This window comes from Pleurodeles waltl, chromosome 8 (assembly GCF_031143425.1).
Source record: "Pleurodeles waltl isolate 20211129_DDA chromosome 8, aPleWal1.hap1.20221129, whole genome shotgun sequence".
Taxonomy (NCBI): domain Eukaryota; kingdom Metazoa; phylum Chordata; class Amphibia; order Caudata; family Salamandridae; genus Pleurodeles; species Pleurodeles waltl.
In genome coordinates, this window is record NC_090447.1 from 155639747 (window position 1) to 155662731 (window position 22985).

The window sequence follows — 22985 nt, forward strand, 5'->3', positions numbered from 1 at the left end:
CGCACGCGGTCACACTCGGTGGCTTCTGTCCATAAACTCCGGCGCTCACCCTACAATTAAAACAAGCATTGTTTTGTTTTTTTACAAAACGCGGCCCAGGCTACAATCCGTCCGCATCCACACGCGGCAATATCCGAACGTTCCAAACGAGCGCCCCACCCACAAAAGGCGGGGCCACAGGGAACTCTGCACAGATAGTCCACGTGCTCAGGGACCGGGGAAAAAGAAACAGGGCACAACTGCGCCGGCCCCAAGAAAACACTGAAACAAAGCACGGGGCCAGCACAAAAAACCCCAACTGCAAGAACTAAGCCCAGGTATAAAAAAAAAAAAAAAAAGGGGAGACAAACTTGTGCTTGGACCCAGGCAGCATCCCAGCTGGTTACAGAATCTGAGCAAACCAGCCAAGTGCACACCAAGAGAAGTACAGCCAGGGACAGCCAGCAAGGCGACGCAACCTGGCTGTATATTAGCACACGGTCATAACCGGAGACAGCCCGTCGGGCGACGCGACCCGTGTGTAGACCAAGGGAGTGCAAAGTCAGCCCAGCGGGGCAGAAAGCAGCCCGAGCACAGGCTGTGGGGCGAGGCATCATGGAGATCGCAGAGGCCAACGGGGAGCTCGATTTAGAGGAGATCATCAAAGCGGCAAGAGAGGCGGCGACAACGTGCAGCAAAGACTGGATCCTGAAGCAAATAAAAGGAGCAGGGTCAGACGAGAAGGAAACGCGAGAGGTGCATGGGGGCAGCAGTACGACCGACACAGCAGGAAGTGACGTAACACCCCCTGAAACAAAGAAGCAACTGAGAAATGCAAGCAGAGGAGCGAAAAAAGGGGACAGGAGAGAGGCAGGCGAGCCCGCGGAAGCTGCAACCCCAGGGCCAAGCAAGAAAGCGAAGACATCAAGCGAGAGCAAATTAGCATAATTGTGCAGGAATGTCTGAAATCCATGGCACCACTATTGTTTGTAAAACCGGGGGGGGGGGACAGGAAGAAAAAGTGCCTAGGGACCAAGAAGTAAGGGAAGGCTCACCCCCCAGAAGGTCAAAAGGGAAAAACCCACGGACAGCCAGGGCAGACACAACACCCGAGAGAAGCATATCACCAGACAGTGGGGGGGAGGAGCCGGCCCCCCCAGGATCCCCAGCCCAGCCTACACAAGCATGGGGCGTAGGGCCAAATAAAACGGCGTGCAGGCGGCGCCACCCAACAACAGACAGGCAGGCTCCTGAGGCTTACAAAAGAGGGACCCTAGGGAGACCCTACATGGTGGCAAGGGCCCCTGGGCTAGCAAGTCTTATCCCTCTAGCAGTAAAGGAGAGGATATGGCAAAGAGAATTCATAGATATTTTCACCCTGCTAGAGATTCAGGTAGAAGGTTTAGACTTAACCACGGTAGACAAGAAAGAAGAGGAAAGTAGAGAGCGCAAGCGCGTTAGGAAGGAAAGGAATTTTGACAACTGGCTTGATGCCTTTAGGATCATGGCATGTATAAGAGTGGAGAAATTTCCACATTGCGCAAAGGACCTGTGGCTCTACGAATCAAAAATCCACGAGGCACAGAGGCAATTCTCCGGGGAAGCCTTGCTAGATTATGACAAAGGCTTCAGGTTAAAAATGCAAGCTCACCCAGACATGGAATGGGACGAGGAAGATGTAGCCGGGTACATGCATAAAATGATGGTAGCAAGGGAAGCTAGGAACTGGGCCCACAAAGGCGAGCAGCCCTTTCGCGGGAGCTTCCAGAAAAGCAGGCATTAAAAGGGTAAGCCCTACCAAAAGAGACAGCCATACACACAATGGAAGGGGCCCCAGACAGTGAGAACGGCGGCCGCAATTTGCTACAAATTCGAAAAAGACGAGTGCACGTGGGGAGCAGCATGCAAATTCAGACACGTATGCTCAGCATGTGGGGGAGGTCACCCAGCTTCGGAATGCAAGCGAGGGGGAGGCGGCAGTCTCAAGCGGGAAAAAGAGAAAAAGAAATGAACACACCAACCACATAGGCTGGCTGGGGGGAAAGGTAGAATTAGCAGTATCCCCCATTAACACTGTCAGGTTAAGACAGCTTGCCAATGAGTACAATAACCAACAAGACGCAAAATTAATATGTGAAGGGTTTGAGCAAGGCTTTAAGATACCATCCACGCTTGCATCACATAATAGAAAAACCAAAGAACCTACGCTCAGCAAGCGAGTACCCAGAAGTTGCAAAAGAAAAAATGAAAAAGGAGATAGAGTTAGGGAGATTAGAGGGCCCGCTTCCCACCCCCATCCCGCGCAAACTGATAATATCCCCGCTAGGAGTGGTCCCCAAAAAAGAGGCAGGCAAATTCAGACTCATCCACCACCTGTCCTACCCAGAAGGTGAGTCAGTGAACGATGGCATAGACCCGGTACACTGCGCGGTAGGGTATGCATCAGTGGACGATGCAGTGGATTTACTGCACGCTAGAGGGCGGGGCGTGCAAAAGGCGAAAGCAGACATCGAAGCAGCCTTTAGGCTACTCCCGGTACACCCCGAGAGTTACCACCTGCTAGGGTTCAATTTTGAGGGCAAAACTTACTTTGACAAAGCTCTGCCAATGGGCTGCTCTATATCATGTGCATACTTTGAGAAATTTAGCACCTTCATGGAATGGGCGCTACACAAGCAACACCCAAGGGGGGGCAAACTGCACTACCTGGACGATTCCCTATTCATAGGCCAGCCTAGCGGGTCGGAGTGCCAGGAGCTACTAGACGCATTTCAATCCCTAGCCGCCTCACTGGGCGTGCCGCTGGCAGAAGATAAAACCACAGGCCCAACCACAAAACTCGTATTCCTGGGAATTGAATTAGACTCAGATGCAGGCACATCCAGCATGCCGCTAGACAAAGTCAAAGACCTGCAAACTAACATCAAGGGGTTGCTGGGGAAGCGAAAGGCCACCCTGGGAGAGCTACAGGAACTTATAGGCAAGCTGAATTTCGCTGCCAGAGTGATCCCCGGAGGCAGAGTATTTTCCAGGTGGCTGTCACAGCTGACCAGGGGGCTGGAGAAGAAGCACCACCATGTAAGATTGACATCAGGGGCTGAATGGGACCTGCAGACATGGTAGGCATTTTTAGCAGACTTCAATGGGACCCTTATATGGAGAGAAGGGTGGGTGTCCGCTAGGCAAATCGAACTATACACAGATGCAGCAGGCAGCATAGGTTTTGGGGCAATATTGAAAAACAAGTGGTGCGCCATGAAATGGCCATAATCTTGGACAGCACGGGCCTGAACAGGAACATCACACTACTGGAGCTATTCCCCATTGCGGTGTCCCTAGCAATCTGGCAGGAGCAGCTAAGAAACATGAAGCTCACACTATGGTCAGACAACCAGGCGGTAGTACACGCTATCAACAGAGGAACTTCACAATGCGCAGCAATTTTAAGGCTATTGAGATAGATGGTGTTCAGGCAGCTGGAAGGCAATTTAGAATTAAGAGCCAGACATGTGCAGGGTACCGTGAACTCTAAAGCAGATGCCCTCTCTCGTTTCCAGATGGGGAAATTCAGGAGCTTGGCCCCGGAAGCAGGGAAGGAGATGACCCCATTTCCACACAGCCTGTGGGGACTGGTAGAGGGGACTTAACAGTCTTAATAGCCCACGCCTTGGCACCAAAAACAGCCAGGCGCTACGCGGCGTACGCAAACAGAGTGCTAGCAGTGACAGGCCTAAAGTCTCTACCACGAAGAATCACAAAAAGCAGAAGAGCGCTTCATACAATGGGCATTTTTACAAAAGAAAACCAAATCATGGGTCCAAGCCCACCTAACAGCTTCAGTAAGCTGGCTACTGGCAGGGACCCCACAAGCTCCCATTACATAAAAGCAGCTATGAAAGGGTGGCGCAGACTGGAAGGGCCAACAGTAGACAAAAGGCACCCAATAGATTTCAGTACACTGAAGCAGTTGGTGGGAACCCTCGGGGCCATATGCCGCAACAAGTTCGAGCATACTCTCTTCAAGACAGCTTTCACACTGACATTCTTCAGGCGTTCAGGATAAGCGAGCTGGTGGCCCACGGCAAAAACAGGTCACGAGAATGCAGGAATTCAGAGAAAAGACGTGCATATAGGCCAAAGACAGATGCTAATTATACTAAGAAAGTCCAAAACACACCAACTGGGAAAAGGGGCAAAAATAGAGCTGAAATGCATAGACGATCGCGAAGTATGTCCAGTCTGCAACACACAGGAGCTACTACAGCTCACCCCCGAAACGCAAGGAGCACTCCTAACACACGAGAATGGGGAGTGCCTGAGCCTATTCCAATTCAAATCAATACTCAGGAGGGCATTGGCCAGGGTGGGGCTACACACCAGTAATTTTGGCACCCACTCATTCAGGATAGGGGCAGCCACCACAGCAGCCAGCCACAGCATGTCAGAACCAGGCATCAAGGAATTCGGTAGATGGCGCTCCAATGCCTACAAAGGATACATTAGGGAGCAACAAGGAGGTAACCGCCCCTAAATACCCTAACAGTCACCCCACAATGTCCCCTTCCACCCACAAGTACACATAGAATGGCATGGGTGGTCGGTCACTCCTTCATTCACAGAACAAAAGCTTGGTGGGAATCTTCGGCCCTCACAAGTGGGCAACGCCCACGGTGGACAAACATAAAATGGTTCGGTTTCCCAGGCATGAGGTGGGAGCACTTCATGGACAGAATCAACAAACTCATGGCCTCCCAGCCACCCGCCCCGACGTCCTGGTAATCCACCTGGGGGGGAACGAACTGGCACAACTGGGGAGGAAAGTCCTGATGGAAATCATGAGGTTAAATCTCACCTCAGCGGCCAGACGCATGGGTGGGACCACATTGATCTGGTCGGAAATCATTCCCAGGCAACGATGGAGGGGGGCCATATCAACTGGCGCACTGGACAGATCACGGAAGAAACTAAACGTCGCAGCCAAAAAAAATTGCATCCAAAACAGCTGGGAGAGTATCAGACATGGGCTAATCAAACTGCAAAGACCGGAATACTTTGCATCAGACGGGGTACACCTATCCAGGCAGGGACGGAAGTTTTTTGGGACAACCTGTGGGCCGCATTACGGCTCGCCGGTTGCAGCTAACTCAAACAAAGGGGGAGCCGCCCTTGAGCGATAACCCAAAGTGCGGCGTGGCGTAAAGAAAGGATAAAAGAACTACAAAGGCCACACCCAGCGCAGCGGGGTGGCAAGGCTACTTACCTTGGGATGCCTCACAGCAGGGTAAGGCAGTCAGGGGAGGTACTCAGTAACACGGCACTCGCAGCCCGGGTCCACTGGAGAGCGGGACACAAGGACCAAAACAAGGTAGCGAGCTAAGCCTAAACAACAGACGAGTACCCTCCTAGCTAAAAAATAACGGACAAAGCGGGAGATTGATTGAAAACAAAGAGCAAGCGGCATGTAATAAGATAATTATCGTCTAATGAGAAAGTTGTTAAAGGAAAGCAATTATGACACAAATGTATCAAAGGTATAATGATTTTATTGCCCTTAACAACAACACATATGATTGATTTATGGCCCTCATAAAAGAAGGGCTGGCATGCTGTAAATAATCCCTCAATAAACTGCAGCCAATATGTTTCCAACAAACTATGGACTGTTGTGTATCTTTACGGTAATGGGCCATCTGGTGGGGTTTAGTTGGGAGGCACACCGACAGTGAGCCACAAAAAGATCATTTATTTCACCCGCTTGCAGGGAGATCTCTGTTCCCTCTTCAAAGTGCAGTCAGGTTGCACAGAGAAACACACAGCGGCTTCCAAGTGGCCTGTCCGTATTTCACTGAATATGCTGCCAGAAGGACAACACAAGTTTGTGACAGCCCTGAGGATAGCCCATTCATTGTAATAGGGGCACTGTCCCTGTTTGCGCCCAGTACACATGTTTAAAGGTGCCTGTGGTGCAAACAGGGAAAATGTGCCCTATATGTAATAGGTACCCTGTTTCATAGTTGTTAAAATTAATGCCAATATGTCAATTGTTATGCCTTGCTGTAGCTGAGCGCTCTCCAACCAGGCCTTTGTTGCTTGAATTAATTTAATCTAATATTGATGTTAAAGTTTATGAAAAGCACGTTACTAATATTTTGCTTTAAAATGATATGTTGACACATACAATTAACTCATGACTGTAAGGGAAAAGTTTCATTCTGCTGGCAATATATGTTTCTTCTGATAGTGCAGAATTAAACGAAGATAAAGTTAGTAAATCTTCAGCTCATATACACTAAGTGCACTCAACTACATTACAGGGTTAGCCTAAATGCACCTATTTCACATGGTCCCATTCAGGAACGCTTCTCTTGTGCTGCATGTGAGGAGCAAGGGCCCTTCATCCTGGGAGGACAGGCTAGACAGTCTTCTATACAGATGCTATCAACATGCAGTCACAGACCTTACCAAAAAAGGCAGTTTCATAATTCACCCTGAGCTCAATAGCTTAGTGTAATTAGAACTGTGTTCTGTTACCTGCAAGTGCTGAGCTTGGGTAAGTGATGAGTAATAAAACAAGAAGAGAAAGGAACATTGTATGAAGCTTGAAAACTGGCCTTTCTGTGAGTGGAAAGGCTTAGCTGTGTAGTTCGGAAGGTGTGAGCATTTATTTTCCCCTGGCAAGCACCTGGTGCTAGGTAGGCCTGTCTTTGAATAGAAAGCAGGTTTGCATATTCCCTACCAAACTACTGCAGACAGAATATCAACTACCACAATATTGCGAAAATAGTCTGAAAGAATGTGAATATGTGTGTGGTGGTAGCCAGTGCTTAATTTGTAAATAAAAAGGTGCTGGTGCGCAAAGCCCTCCTCTTAAACACGCAGCTGCTGCAATTAAATGTGGGAACACGGAATACTGAGGCAGCGTAATCCTAAAGCTACCTCAGACCTCTTCAATCCATTTAAAGCCCCTCCCTGCCCCTTCAGCTCACTCTTGCAGCATTCTACATTCTCCCTTTGTGACAGTTTTTTGTTTTTCTCTTCCTCCTTTTCCCATATATGTCTTTTGCTCCTAGTAATTGGTTGAGGCAGAAAAATAAGCACCAGCCTTCAAGAATAAGTGCTGGTGCTCAGCACCGGAAACAACTAGCACAAATTAAGCACTGGTGGTAGCCACTCTGTAGGTTTAGTTAGGGGTAACCGAGATAGGAATTCCTCAACTTTTTGTCTCTTAATAACTTTCTACCCATTCAACAAGTCTTTGCAAAACTTTGCAGACCTATTGCAACCATTACATTGGTGAAGGATTTAAAGTTTGTCAGTGTTTGGTCAAGGGGATGCAAAGAGAAAATGGAGGCCAAACCACACTTGGACTCCAATGCATTTTACATAGATGTTTGTATTTCACATAGCGCAAAAGGTCAGTCGATTTTTGATGAAATTTGACAGGATTGAAGATTATAGTGTTCAGATGATTGTTTTTGTAGAAGTGACTAAAAGAGCAATTATTTTTAGAGTTATTAGCATTTTAAACTTAGTGATATCTGTTAGCACTGTAGTTTCAAGGTAGTTTTGCGGAAGTACCTCGGTACCTAGCTATGACAAGTCATTATCCAATTAGATAATGACTGTCTTTACAAAAACTACAGGCAGCCATGTCGTTTTAAGGCCACTTTCAGGGTGCTGTAGCTTAGGGCCTTAAGTATAGGTAAGTATTTGGTTTCATTTGTTTTCCCTACCAACTACCACTTATTTTAAGTAAGTGGTAATTATTTTAAGTGGTAATAGGGAGGGAATTGTAATTATAGCTCGTATATATTTTTTAAAAAAATTACGGAGCATCAAGGTACCATCTAGGTACTACAAAGGTAGCACAGCAATACCATAAGAAAATAAAAAAAGGACAACAAATTTAAAAAATATTGTAAAATACAATATGTCACAAATGTAGTATACTTCCAGACACCTCCAAAAATATATAATACGTAATCAATCTTGTAGTTTTCTAGGAAAAAGCTGTATGGATCCTAAGGAAGTAGACACAATGGATTCAACTTGAATTGGTAACACCATATCTTTATGCAAAAATCTAAACTCATATCTACAAAATATAGTCACAAAATAATTTAAAATGATCAAGTACCCAACCTTTTGAAACATACATGCCACAATTATACCACTCATACCTCACAGATTTTAAATCTCTTCTGCATAAATATGTGCCACTTTCATCACTTAATCTAGAAATGTTATGTTCTTGTTTCTTGGTGTTCTCTAGTTGTGCATAAACATATCCTAATATAGCACACTTTCTGAAAGAATTCTCATCATTTTTGTCTCTATTACAATTCAATACTCAGCCTGCATTTTCAATAAGGCATCTCTAAACAGGAGTTCAAATTTCTTTTTGCCAAACCGTAAAGTATATATCATTCAGACACTCATGATTTTCTACTTTTAAAGAAAACATATTTAGAATAACATTGTGGCTACATTATTTTCGATCTTTCCAAATTATAGGTCTACTGCATCCAATGGAGCATTTTATAAACTGAACTTGTGGCTACATTATTTTTCAATGTGCGATTCAGTGAAGATACCTATCTCAGGAAAGGCCACATCAAATATTAATCCATTCCATTGTAAGTTGTTTATTATCAATTATCAAATCTTCAACGATAATACAGCTACCATAGAAGCCATACTTCATGGTGTACCATATATATTTATATATATACCAAAATCTATTCCAATATAGACTGAGGTGAGTGTGTCACTTACACGTTCTAACCCAACATTCCAGTGAAATGGTTACCACAACATCCATAAAACTGTAATCCGTCACTTATGTGTTTTAAAATCTTTGTGCGTTAGTCATTCATTTCTGTGTGCACTAGCCATGCACTATATATATATATTTTTTTTTTCTTAGGCAAGTAATGTCTTTCATGCATCCATCACCGTGACTATTAATCATGTGTATATGTGATATTGTACCTGCCGTAATCCTAAAGCAAGTGCTCATTACCTTATATGGTAATGTCCTGTAACTATCCTGTGAGAATAAACAGAGGTATATATTGCTTAAATCTGCTGGAGTACTACCTCTCTGCATTCTGTTGAATAGAGTATCACTGCCACATACCAAGCTAGTGTAATCCTCTAGTGGGCGATTTATTGTGTATACTGATGTCCGATAGCTTCTATGTGTGAGGGCAGGCTGAATAACTTTCCAACTTTCCACTCGCAAAGCCCCTCAGGTTGCACCATACATGATTCTCGGCCAGTCACAGCTTGTGGGATTCACAGGGGGAGGCTGGCGCGTGGGGGAGGCTGTGGGGGGACATTACACAAAACATACAAATCAAATAAATAAAAAAAAAGCTTACTTCCACTCCGCGGGCCGCTCCTATTTTCTCTATCGTCCGGATGCTGCAGGCACAGGCTCCAAGCCTGCCTGCCCTGCGGCCAGTCCTGATGCTGCTCAGAGCAGCGTCAGAATTGGCTGGGAGAGCCCAGCCAGGGTGCTTCCAGGCAGACTGGGAGCCTGTGCAGGCTCTTTCAAGCCTGGCAACACAGGGGTCTGGGCTTGAGAAAGCCTACTGCGCATGTATGTTTGGCCAGCCCGAAACATGGTTTATTATCATTTCCTTGTTGAAGGTTTGCAGCTGTCACTGCTAGCGGGGGCAACGTTACTCCACTCTAGCCACCACTGTTCTCGGCACCAAAGATCCAACTGTTAGACAATGACAGAAACAGTGCCTAAGTGTATCATGCTTCTTTATGTTCCAACCATGTGGAACCTCTGATATTTTTTTTACCAGTCCGGGCTAAAGTAGTGGGCAAAACTAATGTCTGATATATCATTTACTCCTTTTTACATATGCCACACTGTCCTACTTATTCATTCCCAAGACTCGCTAACTCAGTGTTTTCGTTTACCTGTAAAGGACTCTTCCAGCAACCACCAACCATGCTTCTGTCTTTCCTACCTTCATTCGAAACAACCCCGCTAATATAACTTTCTATTCTAGATATGCAGAAAAGAAAACATCATGGATCAGTTTGGGAGGAAAAGAATGAAGGAATTTTTTTAATTTTTGTAATTCTCAAACTACAACTGTTTGCTATTACAATCCTATAATCAAGTACCTCTAACCACTTTGTACCTTAAGCATACAATTGTATTTTTAGGTATGATAAAAACAATTCATGTGATGGCATTTTCCCATGGTATTTCTTTGTTCAGGCCTTTTTATAGGTATCCAAAGTAAAAATCCAGTAGACTTCTTTCAATTTTCTGATTTTAATCACATCATATCCTGTTTTATTCACTATTCTATCCAAAATTAACCATTTTATCTCATCTGGTGTATGTCTTTTCTTTAAGTTGTAGTTTACTAAAGAGGCATTTATTTTACCTGTTTTAGTGGTTGACCTGTGCTCAGTAATTCTTGTGGCAATACTATGCCATGTCTCACCTACATATCCCAGCGTGCATGGGCACATCACTAAATAGATAACATTAGTGGTTTTACAGTTCATCATGGACTTAAAATGTATAGTGTGGCCATTAACGGTGAACGAATCTCCTTCAATTTCCCCATCATATGTCTTGCATTGCAGACATTTAAAATGACCTCTTATAGAAGTTCCACCATCAATTGTTTTTTGCAGAAAAGTATCTTTAATCAGTAACCTAGATCGTACCAAGTTATCCTTCACATTTTTATTGCGCCTCTCTATATCATAGAATGGTGCTGTCTTGAAGGCCTCTCTAACTAGTCTATGTGGATTACCACGAGCAAGAAATATTTCCGTAATTTTGACAGGTTTCTCATCATAATCTATAGGATTAGTGCAGTTTCGCCTTAGTCACAAACATTTGGGTGTTTGATCATTTTAAATTATTTTGTGAATATATTCTGTAGATATGAGTTTAGATTTCTGTATAAAGACATGGTGTTACCAATACAATTTTAATTCATTTTGTCTACTTACTTAGTATCCATACAGCTTTGTCCTAGAAAAGTACAGGCTTGATTACGTATTATTTATTTTTGGAGGTGCCTGTTTTTTTAAATTATTTAACTTGGTTGTCCTTGTCCCCGGACCCTGATGTTGTTCAGGGAACAACAATAAAGCCTACTACTTACCTGTCTGCCTGCCTGCCTGTAAGGCCTTAAGCCACAACAAACCAAAAGTCTTCTAAAAGGATTATGGCTGCCTTTAAAATTTTACAAAGGCAGGCATTAGCCAACTATACCCTGCCTTGTTTTCGCTATCTCCCACAGTATATCGTTAACTTGCTGAGGTATACTGTGGCACAATGTACCACTACGAGACAAATTTGGGATTCTATTGTGTTACCCTTGCATTGCACATAATGTTGCAAGGGCAGTGCAATACTTATGTAACATTTACCAAACTACGCAAACCACCAATGCGTCACCCTGCTTTGCTTGGTATATGTACAGAAACACAATGCAGTGCAAGTCACTGATTGCGTCATTCTGCACACCATAATCTACTGTCCCCCAAAATGTATAGTACATACTCAACCCACTAAACTGTGTGACACTACACTACACACCATTCAACTCTACGCTACTCCACTGTACTCCCTAGCACTCTACACTAGCCCACTTTACGGCACTCCACTGTATGCCACTCAAGTGTATGCCAATCCACTCTACAACACTCCATTCTACGTTATTCTATTGGACGCCACTCCTTTGTGTGTGACTTCACTAAATAGTATTCAACTTTATTACACTGCATTGTACGACACTCCACTGTACACCACTCCACTGTACCCTACGTCACTGTATGCTAATCCACTGTACTCCACTCCACTGTACTTCACTACACTCTACTCTATACCAGTGTATGACACCCCACTCTACGACACTTCAGTCTACACTATTCCAGTTAATATCAATCCAATCTTCTACACTCCACTCTATGTTATTAGACTACACAATATTCTACTATACATATATATTTATATCCCCAACGTTATCAAGAAAATACTCTTACTCAGTTAGAAAGTAATAACAGAGATTTACTTTGAAAACAACGTGTTCTGGCTGACTATGCAGCCTTGATCAGGTTCGTGAATAGTAGAATGCACTGTAGTATGCACATTTGCCACTGTAGAAAACAGTATTAATGGAGATGGTGTGTGTCATAGTGTACTATTTAAGCCCATCAGCTTTGTAAGGGTTGTGAGTAGGGTATGGTCTCTTCCCACACCAAACAATGCACAGACATTATCAAAGAGAGGGGTGTTAGTTTGAAGGTCAGTCCCTCTCCACTCACTTTTACTTACATCTGTCATCTGAGAGAGAAGTCCCAGCAGAGAGGTCAGTCTCTCTCCACACACCCTCCTGCGCACAACTATCACCTGAGAGAGAGGTCTGAAAGGAAAGTCTAGTCCATGCACACACTTACTACGTTAATCCGTCAGCTGAGAAAGAGGTCTGACAGGAGAGGCCAGTCCATGTATACACTCTAATACACGCCTGTCATCTGAGAGAGAGATCTTATAGGAAAGGGCAGTCCCTCTCCACTCACTACTCTGCACACCTGTCACCTGAGACAGAGGTCTGTGTGGGGAGGCAAGTATCTCCCGAGACCCTACTACACACACACTTGTCATGTAGGAGATAGGTCTCAGCGGAGAGGATACTCCAGCCTACATACTTATATTTCCCTATAGTTTTGTTCTTATTCCACAAGACTCTTGCCAGAGTACCCCACAAGCCTCAGGGAGAGAAGCTTGCTACACAGACATGTGTGATCTCAAGAGAAGCTTGCGAGACACAAGGAGAAATTACTGACTCTGCCATGAGGTGTTTTATGATCCTGCAAGCCTCTTGTGAGACTCACATGGAAAATTACTGGGACTGCCACAAGGTGTTTTATGATCCTGTGAGGGTCTCCCAAGATTGTATGGGGAAAGGTATAAAAAAGGGCCAAGCTCAACCAATAGTTTCCATTCTTGTTGCATGGTTGAATAAATGTTGTGATGTGATTGGGTGCAGAACCAGGGATAGCTCAGATTGTTCTTGGTGATTTGGAGGAGAAGGAAGCCTGTTGGAGTTTTGCTCAGCAGAGGTGATGGAATTTGGAACTGAGACAGGCTGGTGTCTTCAGCTGCATATAAGAAACTGCCCTAAGTTGAGATCATTAGAAATATACATTATGAACATTATTGAAAAGTGTCAGTAAGTGCACTACTGTTGGTAGATTGATTATATGCAAGGTTTAATGAATAAAAATCTGGTTGTAGAGGTGCATGCTTATTAATATAGGTTTTGAGAGGTAAACTTTAGATTGTGGAGAGATATCACTAAGCAATGGATATTGTGTTAAAAAATGAAATGTTCAATCGATATGTAGTAGTAAGTAAAAGAGGCAGTTTCTGAAATTATAAAACAAAGCATCTGCAATCTGTTAATAGAAGGCCTATAGTTTTTAATGGACCTTACTGTGCACATGGTTTGCCCCTATAAGATGTTTGAGTGGCAAGTTTCCATTTGTAGAGTAAAACATTGTGCTCACTGTTAGGAAAGGTGTATAAAGAGGAAAGTGTTTCTTTACAAATTGTTATGGAACCATGTTTCAAGGCATGTTATAACTTAATTGTGGATTAGAAAATGCAGTGTTTGAGGCTGTAGAAGTTTTTAACAGAAAGGAACATAAAGTTAATGGAGCAGGCCATATAAATATGTGATCGTGGATGAAAAATGTAGAAATCTTCAAAGAATGTAGTGATGCATCATTGTGATCAATTAATGATCAGTATGTAACTTTACATTTTTTGATTACTTTGGTGATCATTACGAGTCTGGCGGTCACTTAACTGGCGGACTCGCGGTTGCGGTCAGACCGCCGCCAATGTGGTGGTCCGAGTGCCACATTATGAACACAGCGGTCGGTCTGCCAGCACCCCCAGGATTGGTTTTCCCGGTGGTCTGGCGGTTGTGGTGGTCCTAATGCGCTATGGCAGTGCTGGGGATTACGACCTCGTTCTCTACCAGTGATTTCATGGCAGTAACACCAGAGAACAGGTGCAGGGGGCCCAGAGGGTCCCCTGCACTGCCCATGCACTTGGCAATGTTCACTGTCTGCTTTGCTTACAAGTAAATTAAATATGCCAATTGAGTATATGCCAACCAAAAACATGTTTTAAGGAGAGAGAGCACATGCAGTTTAACACTGTTTAGCAGTGGTAAAGTGCCCAGGGTCCTAACACCAACAAAAACGAATTCAGCAAAAATTGGAAGGAAAAGGGAAATAGTTTGGGGTGACCCTGTAGAGAGGGCCATTTCCAACAATTGCTCTCAAATGCTGCCACACCCCAGTGGTACTCATTAAATGTTGCTTGTTCTGGCTGCCCCTGCTGAACTCTTTTTGGCATATGTTACAGATTACATATTTGGCAGACACTTTCTTCCCACCAGGCCTCTGCGGAAAACAATTACCAGACCAAGGACTCCCTGGGTAGATGAGACAGCTGACTTGCAGGAACAGGAGTAAGGTTCGCATCTGAATTCATATGATGACATTCTGTTTTTTTATAAATATTTGTATTATTTCCTTAGGTCAGAAAATCATGAAATAATGAAGAAAATACAGGAAACAAGACAGAAATGATCAGAGCACATAACAAATATTGAATAATAGCTGACAAATCACTAACAGAGACAGGGATAATATGCTTATAACAAATCGAATGTTCCAATAGCATCATACAACATCAGGCCAAATAAAGCATGGAAGATGAAAGGAAACAGAGGAAGGAAGGAGAGAAAAGCTGGAGTATCTTGAATAGAGAATTAGACATGGTTATTTGTCAAGCATGAATTTTAGGGTGAACTCAGGCCAGCTCCTATTCAGACACACACATTGATCTGTTGATCCGTGTAAAATGTGCCCAAGTTTGCTCTAGTTTGTTGATAGAGTGAGCGCCCCTTGCTTTAGCCATGGCTAGCTCTAGCTCATATATTTGCAGCACACCACACCACAACCCTGGGGGATCAGGAGGAGACCCATGTTCTTGCAATGCAGAGTCTAGCCATAATAATTATTATGGAAAGCAAACGTCTCACGCCAGCATCAAATTTCATCTTGTAACCCAGCATAATCTCTTTAATGAAGAAATGTACGTGACTTTCAAGACAGAGCAAGTCATTGTGTTACTCCTACACAAAATTCCTGGAGGCTGGGACAGGTAGCAAACATATGTTCTTTATCTGCTGCGTGGGTCTCACATTTGGGACACTTGGGCCCTCATTATGACTTCGGCGGTCTACAACGTTGAAGTCCCGCCAGCCACAAGACCGCCATATTATGATTGCTGACGGCTCTCCGCCATAAATTGGGCAGAGAGCCACCAAAAGCCATACTGGGGGGTGACGGTGCAGTGGAGGTTGCCATGCCTATTATGACTTAGTAGTAGGCGTGGCGGTGTTGTGTTGGCGAGGCGCTGGCGGCAGAGCAAGCGACATTGACCCCATCCCTCCCGGACAACCACCGCGACCACCAGGTAAGGTGATCGACTGACAGGGGAGGGGGGTGTTGAGTATTGTGTGCATGAATGGGGGTGTGTGTTTGTGTGACTGGAGGGGGGTGTCGTGTGTGTTTGTTTGCTTGTGTATGCAAGTGTATGTGTGCGTGTTTGAATGTGTGTATGCGGGGGTGGGGGGTGTTGAGGCCGTGTGTGCATGTGTGTGTGAATGAGGGTGCGTGTATGTATGTGTGATGTGTGCCTGCGTGGATATGCGGGGCTGGGGGGTGCGGGAGGTTTGGAATGGGGATCGGGGGTGTCACTGCTTGGGGTGTGGGGGGCTTCAGATGGGGTCGGGGGGAGGGTCCTACATGGAGGAGGGGTTGGGGAGTCCTGTAGAGGCGACAGGAATGAGCATTCCTGTCACCAGTATCGTTACTGCCAGGGATTCCATGGCGGGCTGCCGCCACAGAATCCCTGGCGGTAAGGTTGCACAAAATACCACAGGTGGTGTTAGGTGGACTTCCGGGTCGAAGGTGGTCAACCTTCGGCCAGGAGGTCCTACCACCCTGGCGGTGCAGGTGGTGAACTGGCTGCAATACAGCCAGTTCACTTCCATTGTCAAAATTTGGTGGTCCACCCGACTTAATAATTCTACCTGGAGTATAATACAGGTTATAGATTGTCTTAAATTGTTGCAGCTTTAAATTGATGGAGTGCACTGAATCGTCAATCACTAAAGCCCAAAGCATTTCCGAGGCAGAACTAGCCTCAGAGAGTGCTCTGTTCCTTTTAGCTGCCAGCACAGAGTTGTCATCAACCCCGTGCTGGCAGAGCTCCTGATTTATCTTGCTAATTAGCTATTTCCTAGGTGCCCTGTAGAAAGAGGAAAGTAAGACAGAGCTGCCCAAATCAGATTTAAGCCGACATTTCGACTTATAAAAATCCCTTATCTGAAGATATTTAAAAAAGAAAGTGATGGGGAAGATCAAAAGCATCTTGAAGTCCGGCAAATGTACGAAATCCTTTGAGATCGTAGAGTTTCCCCACCGTCTCCACCCCAAAGCATTGCCAAGCTTTACCCACTGCATCGTGAAACATAGTCAGAAGCATCAGATTGTCCCAGAGAGGTGTATCCACATGAATCAATGGACAAGAGTATTTGATGGAGATTTCCGTCCATATACTGATCGCATCAGTAATAAACTTAAACCTGACACATCTAAAATAATTGGGATCGATGTAGCAATGTAAAAATAGCCTGACCCCAGCACGAGTTGGAAACCGAAAACTGAGGGTTCTGGGTCACTTCAGGTTAACAAATTACACAGGCGACCAGCGAATGCCCAACCCCCCCCCCCCCCAAATTAGAGTTTAAAATCCGACAGCTGCAGCCCACCCTGTGCATAAGGAAACTTTTGACATCTTATAGAGCGTCTAGCACGCCTATATCCCCAAAATGAAACTACCAATAGTGCTTTCCAAGTGCTTGAAGAAATTATTAGGGATCCATAGAGGAATATCCAGAAAGAGTTATGAAATCTTAGGGAAAACATTCATTTTTATAATATTGCATCGCTCAATGATGCTTGTCAGAAGTTTATTTCAATCCGCAATTTACTAATAACAGAAAGTAATAAAGGTTCATAATTTAATGTAATCACCTTCCTTACCTTCGAACTCAATTGTACCCCAAGATATGTTACAGTTGAGCAGACTCCAGCAATCGAGGTTCCTGATTTAAAGTTAAGGAGAACAAGGGTCTTAGACAAGTTAAGTTTGTCGCCCAAGAAGGTTCCAAATCGATCAGCCTCCCTGATAACATTTGACAGTGCAGCTGACGGATTAGAAGAAAAAACAGCAATGTTGTTGGCATATGCTGTAAGTTTGAGTTCATGATCTCCCTAGATCATAGGCTGAATTTTCTTATTCCTACACAAGGATTGCAAAAACAGTTCCATATATAAAGCAATAATAAGGGCTATAGTGGACACCCATGCTGGGCGCCACAATAGATCTGAAACGGTGTAGAAGATCTCCCGGCATAAACTAACTGTACACAAGGGCTCCTATATAACGACCTCACCCACTTGCAGAAATGGTCCCCTATACCAACAGCATCTACAGTTGCCACTAGAGCCTTGCATACATACAACACGGTCAAATGCCTTCTCTGCATCTAATAATATCATCCGTAATCTTTGACCCAGTTGTTCTGCTACATCAAATGCAGCAATAGCTGAGTTGGCATGGCTCGTGGGGTCCCTACCAGGGATAAATCTGTGCTGCAATTATGAGACTAGTTCCAGCATAAGCAGAGCAAGATGGGCAGCTAGAATTTCTCCAAATACTTTTGCATCTGCGTTGATGAGGGAAATGGGATGATATGAGCCCTGTTCATCTGATGGCTTGACCTTTAAAAAAAAAAACTATAATGTTATTCATATTCCCCTGACCCGGGCACTTCCCCACCCACATCTATGTGCTGAGTAACATCCAAAAAAGCTGGTAGAGTAATATCTTTAAATGTTTTATAAAAGTCAAGTGCTATAGCATCTTCATCAGCCACCTTGCCTGATGGCAAAGCTGAAAGAGCTCATTCAGTATCACCACTTGTGATATCTTTCTGAAGTATGCTATCCTGAGGCTCCCCCAAAGTAGACAGCCTACTACTCTGGATATATTGTATGAATCCTGGGGGATTAAACCTTTGGGGCTGACTATAAAGCTCTTGATAAAAGACTGAAAATTATTTCACAATGGCATAAGGGTGAGTGTACATCACGCAGTTACTACCTTTAATGGCATGAACAGTGCACCTAGATTGCCTGTCGGCAATTTGATGAGCCAGTACGTGTCCCATCTTTTCCCCATACTCATACTGAAGGGCCTGATTCTTTACATAACAAACCACTATCTTTTCCTTCAGAGTCCGCCCTACTAGAGACTGTTCTTCAACTTAACTGAGGTATAAAGATTGCTCCTCGGCTCCCCCGCTTACTATTGCCTGTGCATGCAGTGTCTCTAGTTATATAATTTGCTGAGAGAGGAGCATAGTCTAGCTTGGCTGTCCTTTTTTGCATTTGTATAAAGTACAACATGAGCCCCCCAATAAATGCCATCATTTCATCCCAACCCACGGAGGGAGAAGCCGTACCCACGTTCATTTGTATAAATTGTACCATTGCTGGCTTTCCCGTGCGAATCTGTGATACACCTGATTTGGAGCCTTTACACGCTTCAGCAGATTTTTTGACGTTCCCCTGACCAGTTTGAGAGAGCCGCCTGTCTGTCTCTGATAGAGGCCTTTCAGAGAGCTGCACTATTACTTCCTGAGCAGCATCTGAAGGACCAGTCCCCCCACTAACCTTGCCCATATTATGGGGGCTGAGCATATGGGTAAAGAAGTACATGAAGCTGGGGAAGACTGTGGGGCTATTATTTTAGCAGAGTCAAGGGCTGGTGGAGCTGTCACAACACCCAGGATAACCCTTAAACCTGCACCATCCACATCATTTACTACAGCACAGTCCCTGCCCTTATTGCCCCCGGTAGTAGGCACCAAAATACTCACAGCATCCGGAGCCGGTCCCAGTCCTAATGGTTAGTAACAAGCACCTTTGTGAGTCTTAGTGGGCTCTAGGTTTCTCTTTCAGTGCATTAGTCCAGTTCTGTTGGTAATGGTTCTCCTCTGCAAACTTAAGGCTGCTGCAGTGTTACATTGAGAGAGGTAGCAAGCGAGGGCAAATTGGTACATTGCAGCGGGCTAAAGGGAACCACGTCTAATGAAACATTGTTGCAATCAGTCAGTGGTGTAGCAGGCGGAGAGCCAATCTTCCCAGCTGAGGCCATCGCCATTAGTGCATCGGCGACTGTAGCTGTTGTAGGGCCTCCACAGAGGGTATGATACTGGAAGCGTTCTACCACTCCTTTCTGCTCAACACACTCAGGCCAGTCAGGGAGGTGGTTGTTGTGAAGATATTGTTTATTCTGGTATTTCCCCAGTTTCAATAACCAAAAGAAAATGTCAGAGGTCTGTTAATTCTGTAGACCTTCTTTTTGCTAGCCTTTTGACATCTGGGTATTTCCTCTACTCCAGTATCTTCTCAGGCCATCCATATTCCTCGCCACCCGACGTTCATAGGGAAGAAACAAAGGCTCGGGTCAGATAGGTGGTTGTCTCTTTGTATATTTATGCATGCAGGGGAGGGGTGAGGGTTTTGTGTATTGGAGGGTTAGTAACAAGCACCTTTGGGAGTCTTAGTGGGCTCTAGGTTTCTCTTTCAGTGCATTAGTGCTGTTCTCTCCCCAAACGTCACCTTTTTAAAGTCACTGGAATTGGATGTGATTTCAGGCAAGGTGGGTTTTCTTTTTCTGATTAATCACTAGTGCCCTTCGTCCCTTCCCACCTTCCTCCTTCCCTCTCCTGGTTTCTTATTAAGTGACTAATCCGACCCCGTAAGTAGTCTCGTATCTGGTAAAGCCATGTCCCTCCAGGGACGTGGCGGAACCTGTCGCTTCTTTCAGAGTCTCTTTGCCTGTTGCGGTGTTCCTCCTCCTCTACGTGGTTCTCTTGTGCTGCTCTGACAGTTTTGCTGGTCTTTGTAACACCGCCTGTTTGCCCAGGCTACTCTGGTGTCTCTTACGCGTTCTGCTGTGTCTGTTCCCTGCTACCTCGATCGGCATCCTCTTCTTCTCCAGTGTTTGATCCCTCCCCTGCTTTAGTAAGCTTTCCTGTGCGTACCAATGTAATTCTTTCCTTCGTCCCCCTTGGGCAATGGGCCGGTGGTCTGAGGTTCTCAGCCTCATTAGCTCCTGTGATAGGAGGCGTTTCCTAGCTACAATAGCTTTCTCCCTGGGGACTACGGTCTCCTATGGGTTCATCTGTGCCTGTGAGTGAAACAGACTTGCCACAGTGCTGGCCTGCAGAAGCTTCAGAATGGGACGTCCAACAAGAGATGTGCGGCAATTTGCTGGTGAGCTGTGTCTGCTTCCCGTCCCCCCCCAGCCATGTCTGCCGGCTTTCACACCACAGGGGAAGTGCAGGCTTTTGACAAATTATGGGACCCCCAGCTGCCTCGCACAACCATATTGCGCAGCAGAACCATACCACTGTCTGAACCTCTCAGACCGGTGAGAGAGCCTCCAAGGACAGATGGCAGCAGCAGGTGAGTCAGAGGTACTAAACCTCATTGTCCCAAACCAAAAAACTGCCACATATGTGGCCTGAAGGTATCTGGTGGCAAAGAGTGTTTTTGCCAATGATCCTGATGTGGTGAGGCAATTCAGTATGGCCAATCAGAGCTCAGCAGGGGTGAGGCTGCAGACGGGAATCAGCACTCATTGAAGCAGTAGTGATACGGGATCATCCCGCCATCTTTCCCTCAGCCCGAGCTGTGGGATCAGTCTGCCATCTTCCCCTCAGCCCGAGATGATGACATTCTGATCACCGAAAATCAAAAAAGTCAGAGAGGTAGCCAAAAAGGTGTAATCAGAGAAAAGCCCAATGGGCAAATGATACAACAAGGAAGGAATCTTTCTTTGCTAAAAAAAGATGTCCATATGAACCAATCACAATCCTTCCTTAGGATGTCTTTCCTCTACCAGCCATCTCGCGGGTTCTCAAAAGAGGGATGCAAAACCATAAAATACAGAGAACTTCCTTAATATTGCAAATGCAACAATACATCAACTGTTTTTGTACTTTAAACATTACTTCTCATGTTTTACTTTCTTCTAAATGATGAATATAGACTGTTATGAACTTAATTCCAAATGTGCGATCTCGCAAGCGGATCACAAGAGCTGGACAGAAAGTACAACTTACTCATAGTGCAAGCAGGGTATTGTGTTTCGGCAGTAGCAATCGTCTCACAAGAGCCATAGGTTTCTAAACAAAATAATTAGTACAATATAGACACTGTACTGGACTTAATTATTAAACATTAGCATGCAATAATAATTAACTATATGAAAAAGAACTCTGTACAACAGATGAGAACAAAATTATAACTGCAGTCTTGCGAGCCTCTCACAAAACTGATCGCACATCTTAAAAATAGATGTACATATTGAAAACATAATGTTTACAGTATAGGAAAAACTGATCATGGTCTTTTTGAAATATAAATATGAAGTTTATGTAAAGATACATACAAAGACTATCAAAACTATGCTGGGAATATTTCTGCATATGTGAGTTACAAAAAGGAAGAAATCGAACAATCCAAGCGCAAACATTGTTAGATTACTTAGGCCCTCATTACAACCCTGGCGTTCGGTGATAAAGCGGCAGTAATACCACCAACAGGCCTGCGGTAAAAAAATTGAATTATTACCACGGCGGAAAACGCCAACACAGACAGCCACTTTAACACACCGACCGCCACAGCGGTAGCAACAAGCACCGCGGCAGTAACCGCCAACAGCCAGGCGGAAGACAATGTACCACCCACCCTATTACTCATCTCTGGACACTCAAGGAAGAATCATGATGCCATGGAGCCCGAACTACAGGTGTTACCCATGCTGGTTTACCTCCTCCTACACCAGGAACACGAACGGCGGCAAAGATGACCACGGTAAGTACTGCACCTAGCACACAAGGGAGGGGGAGGAAAAAGAGAGTGAGACACTCATGCAACACGCAACACCCCCACCCTCAACACCATACACATACACCATACACACAAACAGATGCAACCCCATAACATATAAACCCCATATCCCTCAGGAATAACACAAGGACAAAACAAAGTGAGTAAAGTCAATGTAATAATATAAATTTCAATAAATAAGTCCTCAAAGCACAAAACAGTATCTACAATATATACAAATGGAGGGACACTGCTCAGTCCAAAATGTCCTTGAGCCACAGGGCCATATCACGTAGGCCAAGGCCACATCTTACTCCTGCCTCAATACGGAGAGAACACTGCTGGGGCATCATGTCGAAAATACACAGGCACCTCAGGGGGAAGGAGAATGGGGGGCACTTCAGCCGGAAGATGGTATAACGCCACTGCTCCTGGAGGGGGCCATATGTCCTCTGTGATGTCCTGGGGAGTGCAAAGCCACAGTCTCTCTAGTGGGTGGTTTGCCCACTGCTTGGTCCTGTGGAGTGCAAAGCCACAGTCTCTCTAGTGGGTGGTTTGCCCACTGCTTGGTCTTGGGGAGTGCAATGCCACAGTCTCTCTAGTGGGTGGTCTGCCCACTGCGTGGTCCTGGGGAGTGCAAAGCCACAGTCACTCTAGTGGGTGGCTGCTCCACTGGTTCTGGAGGGGGCCTTGTGCTCAGTGTGCTTCATCCTGGCAAGGAGGGGGTGAGTGGATGCCTTCTTCCACTGGTTCTGGAGGGGCCCTTGTGCCCAGTGATGCAGATCCTGGAGGGTGCAAGGTCACAGTCTCTCACCTGGGGGTCACACCTACAGTTTTTGCAGGAGCCAGGACGCACTACACCCACGGAGGCACGACTACACACTGCCCGCCGGCGGTCATGG

At 45.2% G+C, this 22985-nt stretch overlaps 1 long non-coding RNA gene across 2 annotated transcripts in view; it reads right to left on the minus strand.

Annotated features, from left to right (window-relative positions):
- The window catches only part of LOC138249840 (uncharacterized), a 61459-nt gene that overhangs the window by 19316 nt on the left and 19158 nt on the right, over positions 1-22985 (minus strand). The gene's annotated exons all lie outside the window — the stretch shown is intronic.